The 27,923-nt window shown below is 46.4% G+C and overlaps 1 pseudogene across 1 annotated transcript; it reads right to left on the reverse strand.

The window, feature by feature from the left end:
* Positions 1-14,002: 14,002 nt before the first annotated feature.
* Positions 14,003-15,605, reverse strand: LOC127482534 (ubiquitin carboxyl-terminal hydrolase 25 pseudogene; annotated as a pseudogene). The gene has a single exon (NR_182190.1). The product of NR_182190.1 is annotated as a ubiquitin carboxyl-terminal hydrolase 25 pseudogene (transcript).
* Positions 15,606-27,923: the final 12,318 nt, after the last annotated feature.

Raw genomic sequence — 27,923 nt, forward strand, 5'->3', positions numbered from 1 at the left:
TAAAAGAAAGCAATCCATGCATATCTAGTGAAATTATAAAATTGGTTTAATTCTAAGTAACCTATGCACTTACATTATGCAAACTAGTTCAATTCTGCACTTATACATTTGCTTTGGTTTGTGTTGGCATCAATCACCAAAAAGGGGGAGATTGAAAGGGAAATAGGGTCAAACCTTTTCCTATAAATAATTTTGGTGGTTGAATGCCCAACACAAATATTAGACTAACTAGTTTGCTCTAGATTATGTATTCTACAGGTGCATAAAGGTTCAACACAAACCAATAAAAAGATCAAGTTAGGGTTCAAAAGAAAGGAGCAAAAGAAACCGAAGAGAACCCTGGTTTGGCGCACCGGACTGTCCGGTGTGCCACCGAACAGTGTCTAGTGCACCAGGGGTCGTACAGTCCGAACTCTTCACCTTCGGGTTTCTTAGGCGCCGCTCCGCTATAATTCGCCGAACTGTCCGGTGTGCCACCGGACTGTCCGGTGCACCAAGCGGAGCAACGGCTAACAGCGCAATGGCCGTCTGCAAAAGTGTGAACAGTGCATGAACAGTGCGCACAGAAGTCAGAGCAGGCGTTAGAGGCGCACCAGACTGTGAACAGTACCTGTCCGGTGTAGCACTAGACTGTCCGGTGCGACATGAAGTCAGCGCTCCAACGGTCAGAATCTTCAGAACCCTAACGGTTAGGTGACGTGGCTGGCGCACCGGACTGTCCGGTGCGCCCATCGACAGCCAGCCTCCCCAACGGCTATGTGGTGGTTGAGGGCTATAAATACCCCCCAACCACCACCACTCCAAGAATCCAAGTTTTTCAGACATCTCATTCAATACAAGAGCTAGTGCAATCAATACAAAACATAATTCAAAAGAATCAAAGCCTCTCCAAGTCCCAAATTCAATTCAAAATCCTAGTGACTAGAGAGAGATTTTTGCTCGTGTTCTTTGAGCTCTTGTTCTTGGATCACTTTCTTCTTCCTCATTCTTGTTCTTCAAAGTGACTTGTAATCAAAGCAAGAGACACCAATTGTGTGGTGGTCCTTGTGGGGTCCAAGTGACCCGTTTGATTAAGGAGAAAGCTCACTTGGTCTAGGTGACCGTTTGAGAGAGGGAAAGGGTTGAAAGAGACCCGGTCTTTGTGACCACCTCAACGGGGACTAGGTTCTCAAGAACCGAACCTCGGTAAAACAAATCACCGTGTCATTCGCTTTATTTCTTGGTTGATTTCTTTTCGCCCTCTCTTTCGGACTCGGTTTTAATTCTAATGCTAACCCCGACTTGTAGTTTGTGTTTTAAGTTATAAATTTCAGATTACGCCTATTCACCCCCCTCTAGGTGACTTTCAAAAAATAGCAGAAAATGGAACTTAGGGTTTCTGCCATTGGGGCACCGGACTGTCCGATGCGCCCTCTGTCAGGTGGGGCCAGGTTGGCCCGGGGAAGGGTTTCCCCCCGCGCAGAAACCCGAGAGCGCAAGGTTTGGAAGTTGAATTTTAGTGGCACACCGGACAGCGTACCGGACAGTGACTGTTCACTGTCCGGTGTGCCATCCGCCCAACGGCTAGCTGTTAGAACTAGTCGTTGGAGTCGACCGTTGGCGCACCGATGGCGCACCGTTGGCGCACCAGTGGCACACTGGACTGTCCGGTGCGCCCATGCGCAGCAGATTGCTGGTAACGGCTAGTTGGTGGGTGAGGGCTATTTATACCCCCTCCACCCACCATATTCATTGTCTTACTGCCCACATTTACTCCTGCACATTGGTACAGCATTGCAAGCACCACAAAGTCTAGTGAGGTGATTTGAGAATCTTAATCTTGCATTTGGACCTCATTAGCGCTAGCGAGAGCCACCTAGAGCACACACCGCATGCATTAGGCCTCTCTTGGTCAAGTGAAAGTCTACAGCTTGTTACTATTGGTGATCGGCATCACCTAGATGGCTTGGTGGCGTTGGGAGTTTGGTGATCACCGTGGAGATATTGTTGGTGTTGGGGACTTGTACTCAAATGCTATGAATTAAGAACAAGGCAACATAAAGTGTCAAATGTTAACGTCCTTCGTCCATGAAACATTATTCCGTTGAGGATAATGAACCTTGGACGAAGGTTGCTGAGAGTAAAATTACGAAGCTTAAATCTTCGTAATTAAATTTCAATAGATATTGGCATAAAATAGAAGGTACAAAAAAGGAGTAAATAAATCGTAGATAATTCATATTATATTTACTAAGTACAATAATACCTCTGCCTTGGCAAAAAGGAGAATTCCAGAATATGCAATTGCAAAAATATCAGAATCCGTGAACAGCAACGGAATACTGTTCACTATTTATAGGCACAGGACGCAGCCTGTGAGGAATTACAAGCATGCCCCTTATAAAAGCTTACAACATTGACCCAGACCTTCATGGACTAAAAAGTCATTCTATCTTTAAGTCGGTTTATACTGTCGAAGCTTCATGGAAAGGAACCTTCGGCCATCTCATGCAAACAGCTTCAGCCGAAAGCCGCTTCTCCCTTGAAGACCTTCGGCGACGAAGCATAGACCCAACAGTAGCCCCTTTCGCGGTGCTAGATCGTTTTTCGTAACGAGCTTGATCCGTGAAAAAAGTCTCTTAAGCTTCGGGGAGCCGAAGGTCCAAAAAACACCTTCCCTGAGCTTGTTGCCGAGAAACGATTTAATTTCCCAGCACGTAGCGGTCCCACCTTGCAGAGTTTACTGTTTGTCCCTGCGGTCCACTGCGCAGCGAACGCATGCGGGTGTGCGCCTGGTGTAAAAACTCTGGCGCTTCGCCTTCTTACCTGCAGCACTATATAAACAGACGAGTAGGTGTGAAGTTACCACAGCATTCATTGCTATTTGCACTGTTTTCCTGCCAAAATTTTTAACCATCACCGAAGCTTGTCTGTTAGAATCGAACGAAGCTCCAGTTTGAAACCTGCTTCGGAGGAAGAAAATTTTAAAGTTTCACAAGTTCATAATTGAATGGCCAGAGTCCGCTCTACCGCCAGGGTTGAGCGCGAGGGGGAGGAAACTGAAGCTTCGGAGACTCTCCCCATCTCCGAAGCCATGCAACGATCGGGTCTAGTGACTTCGGAAAAGATCCCTCATGATGATGCAGAACAAGCAAAACAAGCAATCGCTGAAGCAGAGGAAGAAGATATTGAGGAAACTGATTCCGAAGATGATTATCGCATTGCCATGCCAAGCAAGCCGAGCCACTTGGACTTCGGAAAATCTATTGTTTCGAAGGCTGATCTGTCCAAGATGGTAAAATCGGGCTTTTTCACTGAAAATCAGAAGAAGCTTTTGCGCTTCGGGGGAGAAGAGACTACCCCAAAACCGGAGAAAGATGAAATTGTTATTTTCAAGAGCTTTTTAAAGGCTGGACTAAGATTCCCCCTACATGGGATCATTGGAGAGGTGCTGAAAAGGTTCGGTATCTATTTTCATCAGCTGACCCCTAACGCTATCGTTAGGCTTATTGTTTATATCTGGGCACTCCGAAGCCAAGCAGTGGAACCATTTGCGGACAGCTTCTGCCGGGTTCACGAGCTGCATTATCAAACAAAGGCTAGAAAAGATGGATTGCACGATAATTTTGGTTGCTATAACTTTGCCTATCGGAAAACTACAAAGTTCCCTGTAATTAGCTACCGAAGCAAGTGGGCAGCAGGCTGGAAATCAGAGTGGTTCTATGTCAAGGTTGATGACGACAAGGAAAAGCTTGTACAAAGCCCGCTGGAATTAATCTTCGGAGAAACCCGACCTCGCTGCAACATGACACCCGAAGGTCCAACACAACAAGCAATGAGTGAATTCAGAATTATTGCAGAGCATATCAGCACAAGGGACCTGGTTCAAGAGTTTTTAGCATTCAAAGTTTTTCCCAGTTTGAAAGAATGGGAAATGCCGAAGCTACAGGGGGAAAAGAAAGAAGGTGAACTCGTACGTTTACCTTACTATTTCAAGTTTAAAAAGTACTTTAAAGCACCTTGCCAAGAGTGGCTAGATACGATTGAAGCAATGTGTAATGAAATACTTGGCAATTATTCCAAAAAAGAAGATCAATTGATGACCGCAGCCTTCGGCACTCGTCCGAAGCGAAGGCTAAATCGAGTGTTGGACGCTCTGGAGTTTGAATACCCAGACTATGAGAATTTAAACAAAAATGCCGGAGGCCAGAAAAGGAAGAGGACGACCGAAGCTTCAAACAAAGATGAAGAAGAGACACCGAAGAAGAAGATTCCAAAGAAGAAGAAAGCATCTTCTCCGAAACAAAAAATATCTGATGAAGAAAAATCCCCCACATCACCCTCTACCACTGATGTAGAGGCCATTCTGCAGGTAATGACTGAATCCATGCCCGCGAAGCTAAGTCCACTAGGGCCTCGACTGACAAAATTTTTTCCGAAGGAAAAGGAGCCCGAAAGAATGAAGAAAACAACTAAAGTAAAAAGACAGAGGATGATCGGTGTGACAGAAGTTATCGACAAGACACCGCCAAGAGCTTCAGCTCAAAAAATACCAGCGGCTGCGGAAGAGACAAATATTGAAATTGCACCTTCGGAGGTCACAGCCGCCGAAGCTGCCTCAGTTGAAGATCTGAACCTAGAGAGCACGTTTGAACATATTGACCAAATACTGCTAGACATGACTACAGAAGAAGTTACCACCACCGCCGAAGAGGCCATGATCGTAGCGTCGGCGAAAGGGAAAGAAATTGCTGATGAAGCTCCGGAGAACGAAACTTTCATGTTCCGGAATTTAATCGGAGAACAATTATCAAAAGCGGAAATAAAAGAGCTTAAAGAATACGCCAAATCCTGCGGATACAAGCCTGGAGCGCTCCTCTTCGGAGGCGTTGATGATGAAAAATTGGGCTGTATCCGAGATCAAACTGGAGCAAAAATTATCAGTACTTTGTCCAAGAATATCGGATTTCCGAAGCTAGAAACGGACATCAGCCGCTACCGACGACAACATGTCGTTGGCAGTTTATTTTATTCCAACTTCAAGGTGAACTGCTTTTCCCTTAACCTTTATTATTTCTAAGAACGAAAACATGTCTGACGAAGGTTGTTTTCGTGCAGAGTATGCTTCTGAGCAAAGCCTTGCAGATGCAACAAGATTTTGAAGATAAAAAGCACGAAGTCATAATTGAAAATTTGGAAAGCAAAATAAAGGAACAATCAGATGCCTTCGAGAAAAAGAACTTTGAGCTCCAGGCAACCGAAGGACTATTGGCGGAAGCTGAAGCAAAAATAACAGAACTGAACACAAAGCTTCTCCGCCAGTCTGAGCAGTTCGAACAAGAAAAACAAGATCTTAATGCAAAACTTAAAGCTGAAGCTCAAAAGAATTCAGATTTGAGAAAACTACTGGCAAGTCTTCAAGAAAACTGCTTGGAATTCAGCAACAGATGCATTCATCGGTTAAAAAAGATTTTTTACTCAGTTGGAGCCAGCAGTGGAAAATTTACCCCCTCAGCTGAAGATCTACCAAAAACCTTCGAACATATTGAGGGGGAGATTGACGAGCTCGACGAAGTCATAGCTGGGCATGGTGACTTCTGTGCCTGGGTGGCTTCTCGAGGCACTGCTGCGGCTTTCCTGAAGGCTGGCTGCGAGCATGGAAGGGTTGTGAATAGGCCAAATTTTACTTTGTCGCCATCAATCCTGGACGACATTCCTGATCTTGCCCGAAGTATCTCGAATAGATTTATAAAAATGATATGGACAAAAGGTGGGCGAGAAAAGGCAGGAGACGAAGCTCGTAGCCACCTTGAACCAGTAAGAAACCATACTTTGTGTTTACCTTTTCTTGTAAGCTCGATTTTGACTTACAACGATCTTATTCATGTAGGATGACGAAGCCGCCGAAGCCGCCGAAGCCGAAGCTCCTTGAGGATTAGATAGTAGACTGTAAACAATGCTTGAGAAACTTTTGAGAACTTTTGTAAACGTAACTTTTGTAAATGTAAACAATGCCGAAGGTCTTTAATGAATTCTGTTCATACCTTATTATATATCCTTACCCTCCCATTGCTGTATAGGAAATGCTTTGATGTGGACGAAATTTTTCTTTTTTGAGCCGTCGGCGAAAAAACACCTTCCCTTCTTTTCGTACGCAGCGAAGCATAGAGAACAACATTTTCCCTTTTTTCTGAAGCTCTCTTTTTTGTGCACGAAGCTCCTTCTTCCCCTTCTTTTTCCTCTTTTTGCTGAAACAACCATTTATGCCATGAAGATGACTATCCTACTTATGCCTAGATGAATGTTTATGAATGCAAATGTTATGATGTAATGTGATGTGCAAATGCATGGCCAAACACGTATCCGAAGTCATATTCATAACCATTTTAAGAACAATCACACCTCAGCTCTGCATTCCCTTAGGAACGACTTTGGAGCTTCTTCGCCTTTACTTTTGGCGGAATCAGCGTTGACTTTTCGCTGTAAGCTCTGCATTCCCTTAGGAACGACTTTGGAGCTTCTTCGCCTTTACTTTTGGCGGAATCAGCGTTGACTTTTCGCTGTAAGCTCTGCATTCCCTTAGGAACGACTTTGGAGCTTCGTTTTTACTTTTTGGCACTCGATGGTGCGTTCTCAGCTTTTACATTTACATTCTTTGGGGGATTTTGCTCTTATAGAACTAAAAAAAAGAAAATTACACGTGATGGCCCCATTAAAAACCTTTCTCCCCCTTCGGAAAGGAAAAGGGTGCCATGAAAGAAAAAATAAAAAATAAAAAATATGAAAAATTACATCGAATTATACATAATATCGCCGAAGCTCATCCGCATTCCAAGATCTAGGAATGTCGTTGCCGTCCATATCCTTCAATCTGTACGAACCGGGTCTTGACGAAGATGCCACTAAGAAAGGTCCATCCCATTTCAAATGTAACTTGCCCACTGTTTCTGGGTTGGCCACTCTCCGAAGCACCAAGTGTCCTGGCTCAATATTCTTTAGTCGAACCTTTCTATCTCGCCATTTAATTGTTTCAGCTTGATATTTGTTGATGTTTTCCACGGCCTGCAACCTGATCCCTTCTAAAGCATCTTTTTCCACAGAATAATCAGCTTCGGAACCTGATGCTGCCGAAGCTATTACCCTTATTGATCCAGTTTTAGCTTCTTCTGGAGTTATTGCTTCGTCACCAAATAATAACTTGAATGGGGTAAAGCCGGTAGACCTTGATGTTGTTGTATTATGGCTCCACACCACTTTGGTTAACTGATCTGGCCACTTTCCCCTTGGTTGATTGAAAATTGACTTCATTATTCCTGTCATTATAATACCATTGGCTCTTTCAACAAGTCCATTTGACTCCGGATGTCTGACTGATGCAAAATGGATCTTCGTACCAATTTGATCACAGAAATCCCTAAAAGCTTCGGAGTCAAACTGTGTTCCATTATCCACAGTGATAGCCTTTGGTACCCCGAAACGATAAACAATATTCTGCCAGAAAAACTTTTGGACGGTGGCCGAAGTTATTGTAGCTAAAGGCTTTGCCTCAATCCACTTAGAAAAATATTCCACCGCCACTACAACATATCTTAGGTTCCCTTGGGCCGGTGGTAACGGACCTAACAAGTCAAGGCCCCACCTTTGCAATGGCCAAATGGGTTGTATGAGTTGTGTTAAGGACGAAGGTTGTTTTTGATCTCGTGCACATTTCTGACAACCTTCACACTTTTGAACTAACTCCGCTGCATCCGAAGCTGCCTTTGGCCAATAAAATCCTTGGCGGAAAATTTTTCCAAGCAATGGCCTGGATCCAATGTGAGATCCGCAGAGGCCTGCATGTATTTCTTTCATCAACTCAATTCCTTCGGTTCTGGATAAACATTTGAGTAGCGGAGCACAAACTCCATGCTTGTACAATTCTCCTTCTATCATGACATATGGACGGGCCCTTGCCTCTATCCTCCTGTTATAAGCTTCGTCATCTGAAAGGAATTTTCCCTGAAGGTAAGAGATGATCTCAGTTCTCCAATCCTCGCTATAAACAGGAGATATGTTGAGAACTGCTCTTTCAAGAAGTTCTACCGAAGGAGCTTTTATTGTTTCAAAGAATACATCCGAAGGTAAGGGCAGCCCCTGTGCTGCTGACTTAGCTAGTAAATCAGTATGTTCATTTTGTCCTCTAGGGATATTTTTGACAGAAAACCCTTCGAAGGAAGCTTCAACTCTTCGAACCATATCCAGATATTTTTCAAGCTTCGGATCCTTAGCCTTACAACTCTTGTCAACATGACCCGAAACAATCTGGGAATCAGTTTTAAGTATGGCCCTTCTTATTCCCATTGCTTTTAACTTCCGAAGACCTAAAAGCAAGGCTTCGTACTCGGCAATGTTATTTGTGCAACTAAAGTCAAGCTTTGCCGCATAACAAGTTTTAACCTTGGAAGGTGAAACCAACACAGCAGCCACTCCTGCTCCGAAGGTTCCCCAAGATCCATCGCAAAACACTGTCCATGCTTCGGCATCTTTATTTGTTTCTTCCTCCTGAACCCCTGGCGTCCAGTCAGCAATGAAATCTGCTAATGCCTGAGACTGAATCGAGGATCTATGAACATATTCAATACAGAATTTGTTGAGTTCTGCAGCCCATTTTCCAATCCTTCCAGTAGCTTCTCTATTTCTCATAATGTCCTTCAACGGTTGTGAAGAAGGAACAACAATATTATATGCTTGAAAGTAGTGCCGAAGCTTCCTGGATGCCATCAAAACAGCATACAACACCTTCTCCAATTCTGTGTAATTTTTCTTTGATATAATAAGAACTTCAGATACAAAATACACTGGAACCTGCTTTTTAACCTGGCCATCAAGCTTCTCCTGAACAAGCGCTGCACTTACCGCTGAGTGCGAAGCTGCCACATATAATAACAAAGTAGCTCCTGGCATTGGTGGAGTCAATGTTGTTAGATCTATTAAATACTGCTTCAGCTCTTCGAAGGCCTTCTGCTGGATTGGTCCCCATTGAAAGACTTCGGTTGACTTCAACACTTCGAAGAATGGTAAGTTTCTCTCTGCTGATCTGGATATGAATCTATTGAGAGATGCCAATCTTCCTGTCAATCTTTGAGCCCCTTTTTTTGTAGTTGGTGGCTCCATCCGAAGTATAGCTTCGATTTTACTTGGATTAGCTTCGATTCCCTTTGTTGAAACCAAACATCCAAGAAATTTCCCCTTCTTTACTCCAAAAACACATTTTTCTGGATTCAATTTTAAGCCAGCTTGTCTGAATTTGGCGAAGGTCTCCTGCAAATCAGCAATATGATTCTCCTGTTTCGTGCTTTTTACAATGATGTCATCAACATAAGTTAGCACATTTCTGCCTATCTGAGACTGGAGAACCTTCGCAGTCATTCTGCTAAAACTTCCTCCAGCATTTTTGAGCCCCTCAGGCATCCGAAGATAGCAATACGTGCCACTTGGAGTTATGAAGCTAGTCTTCGGCTCATCTTCCTTCTTCATCCAGATTTGATGATAGCCTGAATAGCAGTCTAACAAACTCATGAGCTCTGAAGAAGCTGCTGCATCAACTAAAGAATCTATCCTAGGCAATGGGAATTCATCCTTCGGACAAGCCTTGTTCAGATCTGTAAAATCGATACACATTCGCCACTTGCCATTGGCCTTTTTTACCATAACAGTATTGGCTAGCCACTCTGGATACTTTACTTCTCTGATAACTCCTGCACTGAGGAGTCTTTTGACTTCATTACGAGCACCTTCGGCCTTATCATCTGACATTTTCCGAAGCCTTTGCTTTCTGGGTCTGAAGGATGGATCGACATTGAGCGAATGCTCAATAACGTCCCTATTAACTCCGCAGAGATCATTGGCTGACCATGCAAAAACATCTTTGTTGTTGAACAAGAACCTTAGCAAGGTTTTCTCTTGTGCTTCGGATAACTGAGAGCCCAACAGCACCTTCTGTTCTGCTACATCCTCACATAAGAGCATGGGCTTCGGCTGATCTGCTGAAGCTGCTTTCTCCCTTCTGAATTTGTATTGTTCGCAAGCTTCAGCTCCATCTATGTTATGGATTGCTTTTGAATCAGTCCAGTTTCCTTCGGCCCTTCTGGCAGCTTCCTGGCTTCCATGAATAGCGATGGGTCCCTGATCCGAAGGTATCTTCATGCAAAGATAAGCAGGGTGAAGGATTGCTTCGAAGGCATTGAGGGTACCACGACCAATAATTGCATTATAAGGGTATTCCATGTCAACAATGTCAAACACAATTTGCTCAGTTCTAGTGTTATTGATGAATCCGAAGGTCACTGACATGGTGATCTTTCCCAGTGCTACAATCTGTCTCCCTCCGAAGCCACAAAGAGGATGTGTAGCATCATGAATCTTATCTTCTGGCTCCTGCATTTGCCTGAAGGCTTTAGCAAATATGATGTCAGCTGCACTACCTGTGTCAACCAAGACATTGTGAACCAGAAATCCTTTGATAACACAAGAGATAACCATGGCATCGTTGTGTGGGTAATCTTTGAGCTGAAGGTCCTCTTGGGAGAAGGTAATAGGAATGTGAGACCATCTTGACTTGATGAAGGGTCCTTGCACCCCAACATGTTGTACCCTTCTCTGTGCTTCCTTCTTTTGTTTCTTGTTAACTGGTTCTGAGGTCGAACCACCTGTGATCGGGAGCACCAGCTTCGGGTCCGAAGCAGCTCCAGCTCGGTCATTGAACGAAGCCATCAGCTCGAAAAGTGGAAGTGAGTTCACCGGAGGTGGGCGCCAATGTTGGGGACTTGTACTCAAATGCTATGAATTAAGAACAAGGCAACATAAAGTGTCAAATGTTAACGTCCTTCGTCCATGAAACATTATTCCGTTGAGGATAATGAACCTTGGACGAAGGTTGCTGAGAGTAAAATTACGAAGCTTAAATCTTCGTAATTAAATTTCAATAGATATTGGCATAAAATAGAAGGTACAAAAAAGGAGTAAATAAATCGTAGATAATTCATATTATATTTACTAAGTACAATAATACCTCTGCCTTGGCAAAAAGGAGAATTCCAGAATATGCAATTGCAAAAATATCAGAATCCGTGAACAGCAACGGAATACTGTTCACTATTTATAGGCACAGGACGCAGCCTGTGAGGAATTACAAGCATGCCCCTTATAAAAGCTTACAACATTGACCCAGACCTTCATGGACTAAAAAGTCATTCTATCTTTAAGTCGGTTTATACTGTCGAAGCTTCATAGAAAGGAACCTTCGGCCATCTCATGCAAACAGCTTCAGCCGAAAGCCGCTTCTCCCTTGAAGACCTTCGGCGACGAAGCATAGACCCAACAGTTGGTGACCCGACTCAAGTTTGTAAGCGGTCGTGAGGGATCCACCATGCCGGAGTGGCAAAGGATCATCTCGTAGTGAGCATTTGGTTCTTGCGAGGACTAAGGGGGAGCGATACCCTTGCGCGGGTGCTCCAACGAGGACTAGGGGAGAGTGCCGACTCTTCGATACCTCGGGGAAAATTGGAGGAGTCTTCTAAACCTTCCTTTACATTCCGCACTTAATTCAAGCATTTTACATTGTGTATTTGTTTAGCAAGTATTTGAAGTATTGTCTTAGCATTGTTGTATTTCTAGTATTATTTGCTTATTGCTAGTTGTTGGGGTGAAGTTGGACTCTTGTTTAGGTTTTAATTATTGTTGATTTTTAGAAAAGCCCAATTCACCCCCCTCTTGGGCATCATGATCCTTTCAATTGGTATCAGAGCCTTATTGCTCTTAGATTAGCTTAACCGCTAGAGTAACGATGTCCGGTGGGGATGGACCTCCTCCCGTTTTTGATGGTGACGATTTTCCATATTAGAAAATTCGTATGGAAGCATATTTAGAGGCTATAGACATTGGTGTCTACAAAGCCGCCACACAAGGATTCCCTGTGGCAGAACCTCCAAGTTATTGGGCCCACATGCACCTGTCCTTGTCCCAAAGACCTCAGACGGCTATGCATGTGCACCAGATAACTTAATAGGATCTGTCCGATTGCCCCAAGGACATCGAATAAACCACTTTCAACCAGAACCGCGGGATTAAGTAACACAAATCACACACACCAATATTTTTGCAGCGGAAATACTATTACCAAATTTTACAAGTTACAAAAAATTTATATTATTTTATCGGAGTGGTTACAAAAGTATAAGTTTGAAATATATGCTAGCTCAAATGACCATCCTCAATAAGAAGTATAGAGGGGTTACTTAGACTTATAAGTTAGCCGAACCCACCGACACTTAACACCATCAACAGCATCACAAAGTTAGGACCTGAAAAACAACAGGGAATAAAACCCTGAGTATGGAATTACTCAGCAAGACTTACCCGACTAAAGAAAAGACTCTCAAGGGTATGCTGGCTAGAGGGATTCAAGGAAAGGTTTCTCAATGATCAAGGACTCTGTTTTGCAGAAAAGCTTACTATGAGTGGATCCTTAAAAATCCATTTTTATTGTCAGGTTAAGTAAAATTACCTGCATCTAGAGTTCTGTCTACCCTAGTTCAAGCACTTGACCTGCACTAGCCAATTTCTTTATCCACCCATCATCTTCACTGGAGTTCTACGTGTAAGTCAGTGACCAAGTCTTCATAACCGCGAAGGTACGGCGATCCGAATCGATTATACTCAGCTGAGGATCTCCGATCACACGACATATGTAGCATTTAACCCTTGCATATGTCAACCCGCCACCGGGGTTCTTAAGACCAGATCAGGTTCACGCGAACCGAGAGCACAGATACACCACCGTCCAGCCTCTTGCCACGGAGGGTACACACTACTCTCGCCACCGCTCCACGCCCATTCCGTGTTATCTTATTCTGGCCTTAGTCTGCCCGAGGCAAGGCTTACCCATGACGAGGCATGTGACCAGTTAAAGGGTCCTCGGTCAGCAGGCCTACATCGAGACGGTCCTTAATCGACTCAGACGGAGACACTACACCGAGACTCTCTTTCTCGTGCAAGTCACCCGCCCGGTCTCAGCTTAACCATTTCACCCCAAAGGTTGGTACCTGGCAGAGGTATATCTTTTCCGATGTTGAATCCATCAAGGCCTTTGACAGATTCACCATCAAGTTTTATTTTGAAAACAACCCTCCCACTTTGCCAAACATCTTTTGTAAAACAAATCCTTTTGTTTTGCTAGAGCAATACTAAGCATAATAAAACCTTTTGTAAAACAGGGTATCAAGGAAGGTAATCAAATCCAAGGAAAGTAATGCAGGAATTGTTTTAAGCAATCAACACCTATCACCTAGTGCATCAAGCAAGTGAGAAAGATTTTAAAACACAAGGGGGTGGCAAATGCACCGGGGCTTGCCTGAGTAACACTAGGTTAGTGTTGTTAGACGACGTTCACTTGGCGAACATCTTCAGGTTTGTCCATCAGCATCATCCTGCGGATTAGCCCGCGCTTGGGGTCGACTTGGCTCGTCTTCTGCATCGCGCGATTAATTTACGTACTTGAATGACATGTATTATGCACATGAATGCATATAAACATGAATATTACAAACCTAAATAGCGCTACGCGATAGCGAATAAAACACCTAGCAGCGAGGCGTTAAACTATCTTATATGGAAACACTAGTTATTAATATACGACTACGCGTAATAATTACGCTTCTCTAAATTAAACGAACCTAACACAAACATCACAAACAACAAATCATACACTTTAAACATAATTAGCCTAAACACAATTCATCAGCTACTTAATTAAATGCTAAATTTATCTCTCGCTTTATAAATTATATCACTTTGCTTACCAAGAACTAATTTAATTTTATTTCGCATCATACATATTTATTTAATCTATCTTACAATATTATTGTTTAGACATTTTAAAATACTAAATTTAAACTTCCTTCACTAATTTTACCGTACGTCATATCATTAACATCTCAAACCTATCCAACGCGATTACTCCAAAATTATGAAAATAATCACATCGCATTCATCGAACTAATTCAATAATTAAACTAACGGAAATATGAATCGGCTCACCACGTCGCAATTTGACTTGGTAGTTGCCTGAACGACGATGGCCTTCCGCTGAAGTCCTCAATTGAACATCTCGCGAGCGTGATTGACGAGTTAAGGCTGTTGGCGAACGCAGGAGCAGGGGCAGGTTCGGCATTTGTTAGGAAAGGAGCTCGACACCAGGTCTCATGACGAGCTGGTGGGTGAAAGACGACGACTAGGGCTGAGGCGAAGTTTGACGACGAGATCGAACAGGGGATGACGATCGACGGTATTGGCGTGTCAGCACGACGATTCCCACATGACGAAGAAGACGGAGTAGCCACTCCCGAATTAGGCTTTTTGGTCGAGCGTCTGACGAGTATCGCACGAACATCATCATCACCGTCCACTAATTTCTCGGAATTCCTTCCCCAAAATTCATAGCACCAATTCCACACTAAATGAATGCACGAACTATACGGTTTTGCTTTCTTCTTTATCAACTCTGTTTTTCCACTTCGAGCGCTTGCGATCACAAGCAAGGAACTGCAAGGATGCACGACCAGCGAGCACGACGAGGCGAGGACATAGATGCTTGTGACCTGGGCAAACTCGGCTGGGCGCAGCAAAGAATTTCTATGGCTTCGGCCAACACGGAGGAGAGAGGTCCGAGGAATTCCACGGGCATGGTGGTGTGCCCGCCAAGCAGACCCGACCCAGTAGTGAGAACAAACAGAGGGGGTGAGCTGGAGCATAGGACAGAGCCGAGCAAGGGCATCAGCAACAGAACTGCTCCCAGGTAGATCGAGACTGATATCCATTATCTCATCAGTCTCGTCAGATTCTCCCTTGCACTCAAGGCACTTCACTTGACGCAGTAATGCCCCGCCAAATGTCTCCCTCATAAACAGACAAACCCCCTGCCCCCGGACATCCTCACCACAGTTTCCACTAGCAGCTGCTGCACGTAACCGCTTGTGCATGCGGAGGTCAGCAGTGTGACAGGCATCTACGACATAGCGGAGGAACTCGTATGCATCCTCCTGGCGCCCCCACCTGAAGTGCTCGGCAAATAGGGGCATGCAGCGGATAACTTTTGCTGGGGAATCGAGCGCCCCAGCATCTGCCCGAAGCAGCCGAGCAATCTGGAGCAGGAGCCGAGCTCGACGCAGGGAGTTCCATGGCGAGCAGGGGAAGCAGAGAAGGGAGAAGGAAGGGGAGCAAGCAGCGGCGTGGCTGCTGGCGCTAGCAGGCAGAGGGCGCTCGGCGAGCTGCACGGGAGGAGCACGCAGGGAGCAGCTGGGCGCGAGCAGAAGGAGATCCGGCGAGCGCAGGGCACGCCATGGAGAGGAGCGAAGGAGATTGGGGCCGTGTGCAGCAGAGAAGCTCCAGCAGCGGCCGCGACAGAGGGAGATGAAGAGGTGATGCGGCTGCTTCCAGGAGATAAAGCTGGTGCTTGAAAAAATCTGCGTACGGCAAAAGGGAAGGGCGGCTGAGCGGCGTTGGGATAAGGGCAGGCTGAGATCTTTTTTTATTTTCTTTTTCTTTTTCTTTGTTTTTTTGTTTATCAGAATTCGAAGATATTTTGGATCGAGATTTATAACGATAATCAAAGGGTCGATAGTATTTGTGACACGGTCTGATTCGATTCAAAACCTGTTAAATTTTATCTATGATCTGAGCACCTGATCCCACAGTCATAGATAATTTACCAGAGAAAATGAGGTCGCGTGCACGCGAGGAACAGGGAGATGAACGTTGTGCGGTGTAGGCCGATGAAAATATCCCAGAGAGATAAGCGCCGAGAGGAGATAAGATCGGCTGGATTTTTTTTACGGACAAGCGGTGGCTGAAAAATCAGAGGAGTTGGGCGGCAACTTAATTAAAGCTTCAATCACAAAAGATTCGGATGATTAGAAGTTGCCATAATTTTGAATCCAAATTTTTAATCAAACTTACATTGGTCTGAATTCGACTTACATTTTTTAAATTCAATTTGAATCCAATACACGTCGATCCAGACTAGTGGGGTCCGAATTATAAATACAAGTGTTTCTGAAATTCGTCTTCTTTTAATTTAGTAACTACTATCGGAGTTATAGGAATCAGTTACTTACATCAGAAAGTGTTGATCTGAGCGAGAAGCAACAGACCGACATAAACTGATTTAGGCACTAATAATTTGTTTGGTGTGATTCACTCGAAATTAGCCGAACCCAGATCCGCAAGGTTTACGTGATTTCGTCGCCAAAACAGCGTGCGGGCGGATAAATTGAACCTTAACCTCGCGCACGAGTTCTCTCAGACAACGCGCGATTCCGATTATTTTTCGTGAACATTTTAATCGCCGAGTTCAAACGAATTCGCCCAGGATAAAAATCATTCGAATGGGTCAGGCTTCCGAATTCGTATTCGCGCGAACGATGAATTTTTAATTAATCACCGAACGCATCGATTTTCAGAACAACTATGTTCCGAACATTACGAAAATTTCGGAAGAGCCCGGATAGATAAAATAAAAACGATGTCGCACTCGCGACATACGGAACAAATGCGATATTAAAATCACGAAAGGCGAAAATAATTAGACCTTAGTGTCTGTCTTATTCACTGATATCACGTGCTTAAATCCGTACTCGTTGTCGAGCGGAATATAAACACCTGGGGTGTTACAACCCTCCCCCCTTAAAAGAATCTCGTCTCGAGATTCGGAGCGAAAGACTTTTAAGAGTAGAGAAGCATGTAACCCATGTCCATATCAGCGGTAACCTTAAGACAGTCCGAAGCGAAAGCGAGTGCCTCAGAATGTGGTTTCTCAAGTGGACATAACATATATTGCCTTAGGCTAATTTAGAAATGTCCACCCATAGAGACGTTGTCTGCGTAGAACACATAAGGTTCCATGTGTGCAGTTTGCTTTTTCTGATGACACTGTACTATCTGAGTCTGTTGAGCGAGCGACTAATACGCGATTTTACCCAAATAGAACCAGATGCAACCTCTTGGGTAAAACACACAGAAAGAGGTTTACCAACAAGTGGTTACAGTAAGTTCATAGCATACAAGGCGAGTGTGGATGTCGAATACTGTCGTGGTTAACATGTGGCTAACCCGAGAATTCAAATCCACGAAAAATGGTATAGATTCGAGAGAATCACCAGCGGAGGGATCTGCAAATGTGGACTTTACAACCAGTCCATTTTATCTAGCACTAGTCACGTTTCGAATTGATCACACATGCTGGAAAAGCACACGTGAGGCGTTCGAGACACGACTAGAGCGATAATTAGGTGGTTTCTGGTCGACTTAACTTGGTTTTTGTAAGTACTTCCTCAAGATGTGTTGAACCAAAGTGAGTTTAGACAACTCGATAAAACGATCTCTAAACTCAACCTTTGTTTACAATGCAGTCACAAGTTAGTAAAACCAACTTGTTGAACTACTTTTGACATTGGGCATGTCCTCTCAATACCATCGATAAGCCAAGGGTTGAGAGTTCACTCATACTAACAGTTGATCATGCACTTGGGCAGAAATCCATTTGGTTAGGTTGTTCATCCGTTTCTTTATGCGAGATGAATCATCCACTTGGTTAGGGAATACTTGGATTAAATAAGAGGGCGAATGAACAAACTCCTGCATCCCAGCAGTAGGGAACAAACCTCCATTTTGAGAACTAATTAGTTGTCTCTCAACACTAAAAAGCTCCAAGGCTTCACCTTTACACAAAGGATGCAAAGGGAACGTGTATGTGTGAAGTCACCATCAAAGTCAAGGAAAAGAGACCACACATGAATGGGGTATGCCCTTTTATCCAATAGAGATGATAGATGTTGCTTGATCACTTGACAAACAACATAGAAATCGTTTCAAGGAAGATATCCACGAAAGATAACACATCAGTGTAATTCTATAACGGATCATGATTAGAGACTTCGGTATCGACATGCGCCAAGCAGCAGAACCTTGCGTGTACATTCACAAGGGGCTCTCAGTTTCGCCGCGGTACCATAAGTCCTTAACCATGACACCATTACAAAACTGGCACCAATAATGAATCTCATGTGGTAAGAACAATTTGTGCAGAGATAACATATCGATATAGTCTCATAATGGATTATGACTACTAACGGTGATACCAGCGCGTGCCAAGTAGCGCAACCATGTGCTGATCACCCACAGGAGGCCCTCGGTTTTGGCGCGGCATCCTCAATTTTAGTCATAACGCCAATACCAGACATAACCAATAAGAAATCTCATGCGACACAAATGAATTGAGCAAGGGTGACGATATACAAGAGACTCTACCTGTTAGAACAGTTACAAGTAGAGAGCCAAATAGATTATGGCCCAATGAAATGAACAAGGCATGACCATAACCTAAATTTGATGAAAGGAGTACGACGGGAGACTGTTACTTCAGCCCCAAGCATATTTCTATGCCCATCGTAGAGATCACAAGGTCAAGGATCAGTATCTGACTAGATACAGGGAAAAACAATCTCAAGATGAAATTGATATGCCTTCGATAAATACGAGGAAACCAAAGGCATTAAACTTCAAGAAAATAATGGGACATGTCTTTCCTAGATTAGGTCGATAAAGCAACATGGCGATCCTCAAGAACAGGCAAACTGGAATAGAGACATCAGCTTGCACAAATCAAACAAGGGAAAGGTTCTAGTAGGAAACATGACTCGAGATTCTTGTTGTAAGCCTAGGTATAATTTATGTCCAACAAGTAAATTGTCTAAGCATTTATTTTTATGTGTTTGGTCATGGAGTGATAACGGAGAATGCAAATTTGGGTCATGGTTCACCAACTAAGAACATGGCCTAATTTCCGGTTTAGGCAAACAAGTCACTAACCTTCTACCGACACATCAAGCACAAGGGCTGTAACGCCCTGAATTTGGGGGTAGAATTTTTTTTCTTCTTTTCTCTCACCAAATTCGGGCGTTACTCTCTTTTCTCTTTCCCCGTTTTGCTCCTTCTCCCCAATTTCAAACCAGTATAGCGACAGGTGTCCGTGTCATGTATAAACCTAAGTGTCATGGGTGTTGCATCATGCCGAAGCACATTTCTTTGTCTGATGTTGAGTGTTCGTCTCGTTCCGTTCCGGATTTCGATTCGCGATTTAATTCCGTTTTGTGGTCCGCGTACGTCGTGGGTTTTCGATCCGCGAAGTGGCCCGACCCAGCCTAGTCCAGCCCGGCCGGCCCGGTCTGACCCGGCCCTGCGCGCCCCTGGCGCCCAAACCCCCCCCCCCCATGCGCCCCCCTTCTCTCCCTCTCTCTCATTTGGATCTCCCGCGCAACAACCTCTCCTCTCCCTCTTCCACCTCTCTCTCCCCGTGGTGCCCTAGGATTTGGAGACGGCGATCACCGGAATTTTGGGCCCCGAGGTGAGCTCCCCTCCCCTTCTCCTCTCTCTCCCTCTCCCTCCTCTTCTTCCCCCCGCGCGCGCCCTCCCTTTCCCCTGCCCGGCGCGCCCCTGCCCTCCCCCCCGCTCGCGGCGGCGCGGCCCCGCCCCGGCCTCCCCTCGCGGCGCCGCGACCCCGCCCCGGCCTCCCCTCGCGACGGCGCGGCCCCGTCCCCGCCCCTCCCCGGCGCGGCGGCGCCCGCCCCCCACCCAGGCCCGCGGCGGCGCCCGCCCGTTCCCGCCCCTCCCCGGCGCGGCGGCGCCCGCCCCCACCCCGGCCCCTGCGCGCAGCGGCGCCCGCCCCGTCCCGGCCCCGTGGCGGCGCTCGCTCGCCCGCCCCGCCCCTCGGCTCGGCCGGCCGTGGTGGCCCGGCGCCCTCCCGCGGTGCGGCGAGCCCCGCTCGCCCGCGCGCGCCCGCCCCCGGCTCGGCCGCCCGCCTCCCGGCGAGCTCGGCCCCCCCGGTTCAACCGCCCCGTGCCCCAACTCGGCCGCCCGTTCCCGCGCTCGGCCTCGTCCGGCCGTATCCTCGCTCGCCCGCGCTCGCGGTGATTATTTGTTAGTTGATAGTTAATGTCAAACTCCGTTAGTTAGCGTGCTGCGTCGCGCGCTTCGCCGCGTGACGGATTCGTCTAATTTCAGATTCTATCTGTGTGTTGCTTCGTGCGCTTCGTCGCGCGACGATCCATTTTTGTTTCAGGTTGTTTAAGGTGTAACGCCGCGTGTGTATTCACGCGACGTTCCACTTTGGACTCAGTTTAGTCGACGTATGCCGTCGTGCGTTTCGTCGCGCGACGCTTAACGTCTCCTCATAACTAAGGCGAAGTGTCTCGTTGCGTGCTCGGTCGCGCGATGAGTCGTTAACTTCTTAATTTGTTTTAGAGTGCTATGTCGCGCGTCTCGCCGCGCGACCATTCTTTTTATTTATCTCCACCTGCTTATAATGATTAGACATGAAAAATGACTTTACTTTACGCTAAACATAGTGTCTACATTAAATTTCCTTCCATTAAGCGAGTGGTTAATTTATAATCATGTAACGTGACCGTTTCTCGACTGTCTTGTTCTCTTTCTCTCTTAACTATAACTGCGAGTCCGCATGGAACGTCTGTTTACTTACTGCATTCTATTGTATGGTGTACTGTTCTTTTGTATTAAATGTGTGGATATATGTGTGTTTGCGCTCGCATAGAGGACGATCCGGTCGGAGAACCCGAAGAACCCGCAGGAGAAGCCCCTGAGCAACAGTCGGTTGGTGGAGGCAAGTGTCCCTTGACCTATCTCTGTCCTATTCATCATTTAATTCACCTCCCGCTTTACATATTTATGCCTAAGGATTGACTAGCTTTTGTTATCCATGTCCTTGTTTACCTATCTGGGTTGGATTATTATTGTTTAGCTTTATGCTATTGCTCAAACTCTAATCAATGAACATGATGAGATTATCTATGATACGCTGTTTTCCCTTCTCTTATTGTGATGTTGTACTTGTGGTCATCAAGGGGGCTCGAGCGGTTTCTCGAGTGCCTCTCCGTAAGGACCTGTTCTATGGATGACCGCCCGGGAAAACAGTGCAACCATGAGGGTGGAATGGGATGCCCTTAGCTGAATAATTAGAGGATCCGGGGTGTAGTTCACTTAGCCGTCGTGCCGTCAATGGGGCTCGGTGTATGCGGCTCGCTCTGCCAAGTTTGGGTTCGCCCATTGGGGAGGAGTGCGGTGCATTTAGGAAACCTAACGGGTGGCTACAGCCCCAGGGAATCTTTGTAAAGGCTACATAGTGATGCCCTGCTGGGTCACCTTGGTAGTGATCAATGGAGAGTCATGATCTCCGGGCAGAAAGGGAATCACGACTTGTGGGTAAAGTGCACAACCTCTGCAGAGTGTTTGAAAACTGATATATCAGTCGTGCTCGCGGTTATGAGCGGCCAAGGGAGCTCCAGTGATTAGTGGTACTTGATCAGAGACATTATGGTACAGGTGGCTGTGAGATTGATGGTTCTGGTTATAACTTTGGTGCTGGTAAGTGGTATTCTTTCTGTTTGGAAAGGGTACATCGGGCTAATAACTTGGGTTAATGCTAAAACTTGGCTTTCTATTAGTAAATAATAATCTGACCAACTAAAAGCAACTGCTTGACTTATCCTCACATAAAGCTAGTCCACTACAGCCAAACAGGATACTTGCTGAGTATGTTGATGTGTACTCACCCTTGCTCTACACACCAACCCCCCCATCCCTAGGTTGTCAGCATTGCAACCACTGCTCAGGCGAAAAAGAAGCTGTGGAAGGAGACTTCCAGGAGTTCCAAGACTACGACGAGTTCTAGGCGTGGGTTAGCGGCAACCCCCAGTCGGCTGCCTGTGAAGGCCGCGTTTATCTACGTTTCTTTTCCGCACTTTGATTTATTGTAAGGACTATATGGACGTCTCAGACGTATGATGTAATCGACTATTATTTCCCTTTTAATACTATTTGAGCACTGTGTGATGATGTCCATGTTATGTAACTGCTGTGTACGTGAATAACTGATCCTGGCACGTACATGGTTCTCATTCGGTTTGCCTTCTAAAATCGGGTGTGACATAAGTGGTATCAGAGCTGTGCTGACTGTAGGACCGCTAACCTAGAATAGAATGGTCGTTCTAAGGACTATAGACCTCAGTCCCTGCCTTGACTTTGATATCCCTTCAAAAGTTGGTCATACCGACCAAACCTATGTTCTACTATATATTATACCTTGCTGAAAATCATGTTTTATTCTAATCCTTCATTTATTTATGATTCATTATTTGCTGGTCATATTGATTCTGTTCTCACCCTTTTGCTTGCGATGCCTTTTGTAGATGGCTCGACTTAGACACACTGCACGAAAGTCCGTCATCCCCTTCTTACCCTCCCGCCTTGCTGAGCGTCCGCTTCGCCGTCCCGTGGCCGGACAGTCCAGCCACTTGGAGAGACTGCACCACAGCCTGCATGATGAGCAGGAACGTCGACGACAGGAGCAGCAGGGCTCTTCCTTCTCGCTCCGACAGGAGATAGAGTCCGTGAGGAGCTGCTCCCCTGTGCTTCCCCTGGAGGCGCCCCCTGCACCACCACTGGGCGCCCCAGCCTCTGGAGTAGCTGCTGGAGGAGACCCAGACGACGGAGGTGGCGACGACAGCTCGAGCCACGACACCGACTTCTCTGCTAACCATGAGCCGGAAGGATGGGTTGCTCGATCCATCACTCGCGACGCTGCTCGCGGGTGTCACTTCCACGATGCGCTCGACACCCTGCTACGTCGGGCACTTAACCGACATACTTGGTCCATCGAGTATCGCTGTGTGGTCTACCAGCACAGTCGCGGGGTCCACCCAGACCGCTGGGAGGCAACCTGCTTGGTGCGCCGTCCGGAGAACAGTCTCCAGGGTGCGGAGGCCTGCTCGGAGCACTATTCTATCTCTGAGCGGGACTCAGCTGAGGCAGCCATGCAAGATGCTGCACGGCGTGCGCTTTTGCACTACTGCTCGGTTCTCGGTGGGGTAGCTGACGGTCTCGACCTGAAGTATTACCCCCGCCGTCCATCTGGCAGCATAGGAGGCGTGATTGTCTCACCTGTTGGTGAGGGCAATCCTAGGTTGAGCAGCACAGTCAACCTAGCCGCCGTGCTAAACACGGAGCTGGACCATGCATTAGACGAGCTGAGTAGGGCTCGTGCTGAGATCGCCCTGCTGTGGGCTGAGCACGCGGAACGTCGTCACCTGGATGATGGTTCCCCCGCTCCCGTCGGGACTCAGCACCCGTACCGCTCACCTCGGCGTGGACACCAGTTTTATGGCAATCCCGACTACAAGACCAAGATAACTCTAGAACCATAGCTCGTTAGAGTTGGATCTTGTAATTAATACGAAATATATGCGTAGAAGCTACAGTCTTAGCGTTAGTCTCGCTCTTAGTTAGACAGGGTAGTTTGCTATATCCTGTGCATTTATGTTTGTCATGATGAACTATGTTTGGTTTGGATCTTTGTAATGACTGTCACCAGAGTGTGGGCATCCCCTGCATTTTGGTTTACCTATTATGTTAATAGAGTTAGTTATATAGTTGGGAAACCTTTTATTCCACTTTCCTCTTTATCTGAGAAGCTGTGAGGTCTGTGTTGGAGATCAGTGAAGATGCTCATCTGTTCAGTGCTGTTGAAGAATTCTATACTCTTTTCTTATGCTGCAAGATTTGCCAGATCAGTTCTGATGTGTGGTTGCATTCTGTAGATGTCAGAGAACAGGCGCAGAGGAGGAAGGCGTGCTCAGCAGGAGCGAGCCGCTCAGCAGGAAGAGGTGCCCCAGCAGCAGCACCTGCCGCCCCCGCCCCCGATGTCCATCGAGCAGATGTTTCTGATGCAGACTCAGGCAGTTCAAGCCATCGGTCAGACTTTGGCCGCCATTCAGCAGCAGCAGCAACAACAGCAGCAGGCCCCACCTCAGCCTCAGCCTCAGATGCCCAGAGACAAGTGTGCTGAATTCATGAGAGGTCATCCACCAACGTTCGCTCATTCTTCTGACCCCATGGATGCTGAAGACTGGCTGCGCATTGTGGAGCGGGAGTTGCATACCGCCCAGTGCGATGACAGGGAGAAAGTCCTGTATGGTCCCCGTCTGTTGAGAGGAGCAGCCCAGTCATGGTGGGAGTCTTACCTCGCCACCCATGCCCACCCTGACGCCATCACCTGGGAAGAGTTCAGAGGAAGCTTCCGTCAGTACCATGTTCCTGCAGGTCTAATGATAGTGAAGAAGGAGGAATTCCTGACTCTCAAGCAAGGGCCATTGTCTGTCAGTGAGTACCGAGACAGGTTTCTGCAATTGTCTCGCTATGCTCCTGAAGATGTCAACACCGACGCCAAGCGGCAGTACCGTTTCCTGAGAGGCTTGGTTGACCCTCTGCAGTACCAACTGATGAATCACACCTTCCCGACATTCCAGCACCTGATTGACAGAGCAATCATGACAGAAAGGAAGCGTAAGGAGATGGAAGATCGTAAGCGCAAAATCAGTGGACCCCAGCCTGGAAGCAGCAGTCGTCCCCGTTTCTCAGGCAATTAGCCTCAGCAGTTCAGGCAGAACCAGCATCCACCTCAGCAGCATCAGCAGTTCCAAAGGCAGTATCCTCAGCACCAGTACCAGAACCGTCAGAGCAATCAGTCAGGAGGTCAGCTTCAGAGGTAGAATCAGCAGGCACCTCGTCTTCCTGCCCCAGCAAGCCAGCAGAACAATCAGGCAGCACCAGCTCAGGTTGGAAACAGGGCATGTTTCCACTGTAGAGAGCAAGGCCACTGGGTGATGCAATGTCCAAAGAAGGAAGCCCAGCAGCAGTCAGGCCCCAATGCCCCAGCAAAGCAGAATGTGCCTCAGCCTAGAGCAGGCAATCGCTCTCAGTCGCGCTATAATCATGGGAGACTGAATCACTTGGAGGCTGAAGCCATTCAGGAGACCCCCGGCATGATAGTAGGTATGTTCCCAGTCGACTCCCATATTACAGAAGTGTTATTTGATACTGGAGCAACGCATTCTTTCATTACTGCATCATGGGTAGAAGCACATAATCTTCCAATTACTACCATGTCAACCCCCATTCAAATTGACTCAGCCGGTGGTAGAATTCGAGCCGATAGCATTTGTTTGAATATAAGTGTGGAAATAAGGGGGATAGCGTTTCCCGCTAACCTTATAGTAATGGGTACTCAGGGAATAGATGTCATCCTAGGGATGAATTGGCTAGATAAGTATCAGGCAGTTATCAGTTGTGATAAGAGGACAATCAAGTTGGTGTCCCCACTAGGAGAAGAAGTGGCGACCGAGTTAGTCCCGCCTGAGCCAAAGAAAGGAAGTTGTTATCAGATGGCCGTTGATAGCAGTGAAGCAGACCCAATTGAGAGTATCAAGGTTGTGTCCGAGTTCCCAGATGTGTTTCCAAAGGACTTACCGGGTATGCCACCAGAGCGGAAAGTTGAGTTTGCTATAGAGCTTCTTCCTGGAACCGCCCCTATCTTTAAGAGAGCTTACAGAATATCTGGACCAGAGTTGGTTGAGCTTAAGAAGCAGATTGATGAGCTGTCAGAGAAGGGTTACATCCGGCCAAGCACCTCGCCTTGGGCCGCCCCTGTCCTATTTATGGAGAAGAAAGATGGCACCAAAAGGATGTGCATCGATTACCGAGCTTTGAATGAAGTCACGATCAAGAACAAGTATCCCTTGCCCAGGATAGAGGATCTGTTCGACCAGTTGAGAGGAGCCAGTGTGTTCTCCAAGATTGATCTGAGGTCAGGTTATCATCAGCTCAGGATCCGACCTTCGGACATTCCGAAGACGGCATTCATTTCCAAGTATGGTTTGTATGAGTTCACAGTGATGTCTTTTGGTTTGACCAATGCTCCAGCGTTCTTCATGAACTTGATGAACAGTGTATTCATGGATTATCTTGATAAGTTTGTGGTGGTATTCATTGATGACATTCTGATTTACTCTCAAAGCGAAGAAGAGCATGCAGATCATTTGAAGATGGTATTGCAGAGATTGCGAGAGCACCAGTTGTATGCAAAGTTGAGCAAATGCGAATTCTGGATCAATGAAGTCCTGTTCTTGGGTCACATAATCAACAAAGAAGGATTGGCTGTGGATCCGAAGAAAGTGGCAGACATTCTAAACTGGAAAGCGCCAACAGATGCCCGAGGAATCAAGAGTTTCATTGGAATGGCCGGATATTATCGGCGATTCATTGAAGGGTTCTCGAAGATTGCGAAACCAATGACAGCGTTGCTAGGCAACAAGGTTGAGTTCAAGTGGACCCAGAAATGTCAAGAGGCCTTCGAAGCGCTGAAAGAGAAGTTAACTACAGCGCCTGTCCTAGTCTTGCCTGATGTGCACAAGCCCTTCTCGGTGTATTGTGATGCTTGTTACACAGGTTTGGGATGTGTGTTGATGCAAGAGGGAAGGGTTGTGGCCTACTCGTCCCGACAGCTGAAGGTTCATGAGAAGAACTACCCAATCCATGATCTAGAGTTGGCAGCAGTGGTTCACGCACTGAAGACATGGAGGCACTATCTGTATGGACAGAAATGTGATGTTTACACAGACCACAAGAGTCTGAAGTACATATTCACTCAGTCAGAGTTGAACATGAGGCAACGAAGATGGTTAGAGTTGATCAAAGATTATGAGTTGGAGATTCATTACCATCCAGGTAAAGCAAACGTAGTGGCAGATGCTTTAAGCAGAAGGAGTCAAGTCAATCTGATGGTCGCTCGTCCGAGGCCTTATGAGTTGGCCAAGGAGTTCGACAGGTTGAGTCTTGGATTTCTGAAAAATTCGCGAGGAGTCACAGTTGAGTTGGAACCTACCTTAGAGCGCGAATCAAAGAAGCACAGAAGAATGATGAGAAGATCAGTGAGATCCGGCGACTGATTCTAGATGGCAGAGGCAAAGATTTTCGAGAAGATGCAGAAGGCGTGATATGGTTCAAAGACCGCTTGTGTGTTCCCAATGTCCAGTCTATTCGGGAGTTGATTCTTAAGGAAGCTCATGAGACAACCTATTCGATTCACCCTGGCAGTGAGAAGATGTATCAGGATCTGAAGAAGAAATTCTGGTGGTACGGAATGAAGAGGGAAATCGCAGAGCATGTGGCTATGTGCGATAGTTGCCGAAGAATTAAGGCAGAACACCAGAGACCTGCTGGATTGTTGCAACCGTTGCAGATCCCTCAGTGGAAATGGGATGAAATTGGTATGGATTTCATAGTCGGATTGCCTCGCACTCGAGCCGGCTACGATTCCATTTGGGTAGTAGTGGACCGCTTGACCAAGTCAGCCCACTTCATACCTGTCAAGACCAACTACAGCAGTGCAGTGTTGGCAGAGTTGTATATGTCTCAGATCGTTTGTCTTCATGGTGTGCCAAAGAAGATAGTGTCAGACAGAGGAACGCAGTTCACCTCTCATTTCTGGCAGCAGTTGCATGAAGCCTTGGGCACGCATCTAAATTTCAGTTCAGCTTATCATCCGCAGACAGATGGTCAGACCGAAAGGACCTACCAGATTCTTGAAGACATGTTGAGAGCCTGTGCGTTGCAAGATCAGTCCGGATGGGACAAGCGATTGCCCTATGCAGAGTTTTCCTATAACAACAGCTACCAGGCCAGTTTGAAGATGTCACCATTTCAGGCGCTCTATGGAAGGAGTTGCAGAACTCCATTGCAATGGGATCAGCCTGGAGAGAAGCAAGTGTTTGGGCTAGACATTCTACTTGAAGCTGAAGAGAACATCAAGATGGTCCGAGAGAATCTGAAGATAGCGCAGTCAAGACAGCGAAGCTATGCAGACACAAGAAGAAGAGAGCTGAGTTTTGAAGTCGGAGACTTCGTCTATCTGAAAGTGTCACCGATCAGAGGAGTCAGAAGATTCGGAGTCAAAGGCAAGCTAGCACCCCGCTACATTGGTCTGTATCAGATTCTTGCAA

The sequence above is a fragment of the Zea mays genome, chromosome 2 (genome assembly GCF_902167145.1).
Source record: "Zea mays cultivar B73 chromosome 2, Zm-B73-REFERENCE-NAM-5.0, whole genome shotgun sequence".
NCBI classification, from domain to species: Eukaryota; Viridiplantae; Streptophyta; class Magnoliopsida; order Poales; family Poaceae; genus Zea; species Zea mays.